Below are 6,698 nucleotides of genomic sequence, written 5' to 3'. Positions count from 1 at the left end.
CACACCAAAATACATTCTTGTTCTCTGGTTGACAATGAATAGAAAGACAGTTTGAAATATAGGTGTCTGCATACATATGGCTATGTACAACGTTTTGAAAGTATGGCACAGAGCACTTTTAATTAATGCTAGTATGAGAGGCTATGTTATTAAACAGGATGTCCTACCAAACTGCACTGGAATCATGAGTTGAAATGCCAGAATTGTACTAGTTTTAAGTGAAATTTTGTCCAGCTACCTACATCTTGCTGGCCTTGCACCATTTATATTTTAACCACATAATTAAATTTTAAATACAACCATAACAATCTCCAAAACAAAAACTATTTTGTATCAAAGAAATCCATCTGATAACAAGACAGGATTGAGATGATCCTTTATCTTAATGTACAGTACATTATCCAGCAAAACAATTTTTAAATATGAACACATATACAAGGTTTCACAATGCTGGGTAAGTGTGATATGACTTCCAAGATGCAAGTTTCAAGATTTTAATCAAATATAATTACCACAGGACCACAATACAACAATATATTCAAACGCAACAAAATGTATGACCCTAAGAGCACATATAAATGTGTTTGTATAAAATATTGTATGCATTTACTTCTTGTTGCAACAAAGGGTATATAAATAATGCAACTTGGTGAATAACAAAAGGATTTTTTGGTGACATAAGTTAATAAATTTTTTATATGGATACTTATATCAAGCATATTTTCATAATACTTTTCTTGGATCTTGAGAATATTTACAAATGAAAAATGCACGCAATAATAATATTGACAAATGTCGTCCAACAATCCACTGACAAGTTAAACATGACCGACGGAAAAGCTCTAATTTCTATGACCCATGTTCCACCTTCTAAAGGTAGCAGGTCATACAGAAAAGTGATTTTGGTGGACAACATTTGCACTATCAAATGCTGTATCGTTGATATTGACAACTCCCAAGACCATATAGGTTTAGCCCAAACCATTGTCATGTGATGAATGTATGCAGACAAGAATGAGAACGTAGACTGAAAAACAGCTTGGGAGAGCAAATGAAAATCTGACAATTCCAAATAATGAAGAGAAACAGATTTAAATTGTAAACAATGATACTAGTCCATGTGCGCCGTTTTAGCGGAAAATTTAGACAATTATATCTGGGTCATCAATCCTTTCAAGGAAGCTTGTACCATTACGAAAGCATGTGAATTAGTGTACAGAAAGAAGTTCATACCCGAGAACAAACGTGTCATAATATGCCCTCAGTCTTACCTCACATTTAGACCAACAATGAGTGGCCGGGTGGGTAAACGAACACGTACAAATTGGAAAAGACAACGACAAAGATAAAGTAACAAAATGAACTAATCTAATTAGAGAAAATCTCTGTCAGTTAGAGGCTTCAGTTTGATGTTATTGACCTTGTATTTTTATTTTTCGTAGGAAGCTTTATTTTGAAAAATAGACACCCCTAAAAATGATCTGTTTACCCTACCTTCTGATTCTGTGAAATGTGCAATATTTGCAACACAATTGGTAAAAGAGGGGTGATATTTTCGTCTTAATCTTTGGCTATATGTAGACTGTCGTTCATCGCCTCATATTAATTTCGACATAAAATTTATCAAGGAATCGATTGGGGAAGGAATTTCTGAGATGACGCTGTGCAAAATGTGCAATATTATCAAAATATTGTTGTGTGTACCCTTTTCCTTCATCTTCGTCTACAAGTAAAAATATTTGTAAAAATATATGACGTATTGGTGGGTAAGCTTGAACACAAGATAACAACTGCTATAATTCAAATCAAAAGTATTAGTAAAGTTCATATTGTGTCATTAAGAAAGAGAATATTATAGGAATACATGTGCCATGGTTTGATTAGCTAGATTACATGACAATATGGCGTCGGCGTTCGCCTGACATAGGCTGGCAGGGTCCAGTTTCTTAAATTGGCCCCTGGCAAATTTCTTAACTAAAAGCTATGGTGTGACATTTTCAGCTATTATTGTTTTTTAAGATATGGCTATATTTGTGAACTCGGTGTTTCGGATGCACGCGCGTGTGTGTGCATGTGTGTGTGTGTGTGTGTGTGAGTAGTTAAATGGGAAGATATAACATCAGTGGGAAAATACATTACAGACATCCACCCCCCAGGATGATATGGCGTCAAGATTTATAGTTTCAATGTTGTTGAATCAATGATGGGTAGCCAGACTTTTTTGTTGTTGTTGAGTTGAATTAAAGTGGTGTGCACTCACATTGAGCATGTACCACTGGTTTATGATGCCACAGGCACCTTTTTGATTACTCCTGGGGGAAGGAATGGTGCCACTTCCTCCAGGCTTTTATGTGTTCACAGAACACTTATTGATTGGGCCATCAGGTCGAGGTACATTTGTGTACATATCGATCTGATTGTAAGGCCTAAGTTGAGTGGGATTGGACCCAGCACACACTCAGTTTTCAGTTGCATTTTGCTGCAACTAGTGGGATTGGACCCGATCTAAGTTCGCTTTTTCTGCTAAATTATGATTCATGCACTGCACATATGGGTTTTGGTGTCTGTCCGTGGAAAAGGGTGAAAGTGGTTAGGCGCAGGTGGTTGTGTCTTGCCACAGGCCAGTAGTGCTCTTCCAATCCAGGATATTTTTGGTCCTAAATTCCGTCACTGAAACTGGTATAATAAACTCTGTGCTGTTTTGTTTTGAGAGAGAGCCTATCGAGGTTATGAGGTCAAGGTTAGTTTCTAGGTGACAGCAGTGAAATCAACTTTGGTTTTTGTTTTGCAGCCTTGTGCTGCTGGCCCTGGATGGAGTTGGTGTTTGTCCATCTTTTTGTTTTATTTGGGGTCCTACTTTCCTTGGTTTGATTTTTGGTTGCAGCCTTGTGCTGCTGGACCTGATAGTCATTGGGTTTTTTGACTACCTTATATATGTAATTTTTAGGGTATTATTCTATATGGTTGTTACTTTGCAGCATTGTACCTCAGGGCCTGATAGTCGTTGGGTTTTTTCGACTACCTTATATGTATTAATTTGGGTTCCAATTGCGGGTGTCCCTGATGGTCTCGTCTTGCGACCACCTTATACGTTCTGTTTTAGCGTTGTATGGTTAAGTCTAGGTTTGTTGTAGCTGTCACCTAGGTATAGATGGTAAAGTTTTAGCTGTTAGAATAGGACGTTGTACAAGAGTGGTATGATAGGAGAAGTAGAGTACAGGTTGTTAATTTCTCCCCCCCCCCCTTTTGCATATTCCTTCCTGGTTATTGGTCTAGTTAACTATTTATAGTATAGGTTTTAGTTTACGTTTGGTATTTGTATAGTTTTTCAGTCTAAAAATATTTTCCTTATTATTTGTCCTATAGGTTTTTTGTTTTTTATAATAGCCAGACTTCTTCTTCTTCTTATTTGCTAGAATTTAAGTGGTGTGCATCCAACTAGGGACATTTACCACTGGTTTATGCCACCACAGGTGGCTTTTTGATTACTCCGGGGTGGGGGGAGGAAAGGTGCTGCTTCCCCCAGGCTTTAATGTGTTCAGGGAACACTTATTAATTGGGCCGTCAGATCGAGGCATCATTTGTGCCTGTCGATCTGAGTGTAGGGCCTGAATTGAGTGGGATTAGACCCAGCACACACTCGGTTTTCAGTTGCAATGATAGCGATTATATTAAGGTCGCTTTATGTTTCGTGCACTGCACGTTTAGATTTGGTGTCTGGCCGTGGCGAACGAGGTGAGGTTTGGGTTCGGGCGGAGGTAGCACTGGTCTGTAGTGCTTTCGACATCCAGGTATCCGTGGTTTAAAACAGTCTCTTGAATTTGGAATAAAGATTAACTCTGTGCTGTTGTTATTTTAAGAGTTTTGGTTAGAGAGAGTGTGAAGAGTTTAGATGGTTATGATAGTTGCCTTACACTGGGGCAGACCCATTAAGTGATGGGTCCTTTATCCACCTTGCTCATGGTGTTTGATGTTGATTGGTAGGTTGGGGTTCTAGTTTCTAATTGGTGTTTTTATTTGCAGCCTTGTGCTGCTGGCCCTGATAGTCTTTGGGTTTTTAGACTACCTTATATGTAGTTAATTTGGGGTCATTGTTGTCTAGGTTAAGGTTTTCTACAGCATTGTGCTGTTGGACCTAATAGTCTTTGGGTTTTGAGACTACCTTATATGTTCTAGGTTTGGGGTCTTATGGCCTAATTCGAGTTTGTTTATTGCAGCCTTGTGCTGCCGGGCCTGATAGTCTTTGGACTTGGAGACTACCTTATATAATTTAATTTTGGGTCCTGACGATCGTTATTATGAGGTTGATTATTTGGTAGTGGAGTTGGTTATCAGACATTGTTAGTGGTTGGATGTTGTTAGGGAGTTTTATGATTTAGGAGTGAATAGGGCTGGGTAGGTGAGTAGAATAGAAGGAAATAAAAAATATATATAAAATATATAATAAATATATAATATAAAATATAAACAAAAAATATAAAATATATTGGCCAAGCACGGACGTGAAGGAAAACATACCCTGACACCAAAACTTACATTGAGCATATTATCACCAAATATGCGCGGACTTAAAAAAAAAACAACACTTTTATTAACAATCACTCATTTTAATTTTTTGACAAGCTAAAGAAACGAAGGGCTTATACAAGCACTTCAAAAGAAATAATGTGCTTACAGATTCACTTTTTTTTAACTGACTAACATACCATTGGCAATTTGAATTAGTATTAGTATTCATTTTCTTGAGTTTTGGGTAGTTTTGGGTAGCCCTGAAATGGGCTGTTTGTTGTGGATGAGGATCTATGACAGTCTTTTATGATCTAAGATTGCGATCTCGTGTGAGTAGTAAGGTGGGATACTTTACGGACAATGGAAATTCCAGTCAAAACACCCCTGGGACACTTTACGGACAATGGAAATTTAACATGGCGAAAAATCGTGGGAACATATACGGACAAGGGGAATTAACATGGGAATAAATCGTGGGACACTTTACGGACAAGGGGAATTTAACATGGGAATAAATCGTGGGACAATCTACGGACAAGGGGAATTTAACATGGGATTTTTTTTTTATAATTTTTTTTAAAAAAGGGGTAGGCAATTCAAAGACTATCTCTTTTCGAGAAATATGGCTGGCCCTGAAAAGGGCCTTTGGTTTATGTTAATATTCCCTTAACATAAAGGGCATTTGCGACATCTTCTTGTCCTCAAACTTCGTCTTACAGCAGGGCCATACATCAGAGTCCTCTTGAGGCAACCTTGTCTCTCTATGTAGACTCTTCTTATCCACAGGCTGCTGTTGGTCCTGTGGACAACGGTCCACTTGGATCGGACATACATGAGCATGTCCGTCCTGAACATCATCGTTGACACAAGGGTTGAAGATTCAACGTCGGTCCACATGTTGAGGCTCCGAGAATAGGTGAATCAATGCAGTGAACTGCGCTTATTTATAGGGACAGAAAGGATTGAAACGGATTGAGTTCATTCACCAATCCGAACACGCGTTACAGAATTCAGTCAGCCCACATCCAATCCGAAGAGAGCAGTCTGTGACGTCACGTAGTCAATATAGATTCGCTAGCGCTTGTGTGCAGTCAATCTATGCGACAGTGATTCAACATGACGGAAACTCAGAAAACGATCCAGTGGGGTGCACCAGCAGGTGAGACCGCCCAAGGGAACCCGGACTTACTTTCAGAAGAGGTGAATTGGGATTTTGTGGATTTTCTCTCCTCGCAAGAGTTTGTTCCGGAACCTTCGTTACCTTCTTCATTACCGCAAGTGGAGAATTTTAGACAGAGACAGAAAGAAGAATTGGAGAAATTTATACAACGACAAAAGGAAGCGGAACAGGCTTTTCTCCTACAGCAACAGCAACAAGAAGAAGAGGTAAGAAAAAAACAACAGCAAGAAGAAGTAGCAGCAAAGAAACAAGAGGGTGAAAATCAAACGGTCACGGTACTGTTGGACATTTTAGCGGAGTTAAGAAGTCTGAAACAAATGTATCAGACTTCTTTATCACGACCGAAGAGAATACGACCTTCCCGAGCCAAACATGTCAACCCTGTGACTAAGCCTACCGTACCACCCTTAGTGATTTCAACCCAATCATTATCATCATTACGCAGTCCAGAAGTAGGCCTTGGCCGTGGCAAAGGCTTAAGGCAGTTAAAATTGATTGCTTAAACTCACCCCTGCACCATAAAGAAAAAAAGGCCCTTTTCAGGGCCACCCACATTTCTAGAAAAGAAATACAATTTCAATTTGCCAATAACTCAAAGAAAACCCACCCATTTTACCCTTATAGTACGTGTCTGTGTATGAGTGCGTGAGTGTAGCTTCTTATTTTAAAATCAAAACTCAAAGACTCTTACCTTATATCATTCATTTATTCTTTTCTCCATTTTTTACAATCCAATTCACAATTCACAACACAACACTCTAATAAAAAGTTCATTGATTTCTTCTTTTCTCCTTATTTAGTCTCTCTGTTTTTTTTGAATTTCTTCACTGTCACACTCTTTTCCTCTTCTTCCTCCTCACTTTCTTCCCTTCTTCTTTTCTTCTCCTGTTTCTTTTTCTTCACCTGTCTGCTTTCTTCCTCAGAAGAATCCCTCTCTTCCTCTGAAGAACCCCTCTCTTCTTCTGAAGAATTCCTCTTTTCTTCTGACTCCTCTTGTTTCTTTTTTGGG

Source organism: Sinohyriopsis cumingii, chromosome 14 (assembly GCF_028554795.1).
Source record: "Sinohyriopsis cumingii isolate HCF-2022 chromosome 14, ASM2855479v2, whole genome shotgun sequence".
Classification (NCBI taxonomy): Eukaryota; Metazoa; Mollusca; class Bivalvia; order Unionida; family Unionidae; genus Sinohyriopsis; species Sinohyriopsis cumingii.
Note: the sequence above shows the minus strand (reverse complement) of the source record.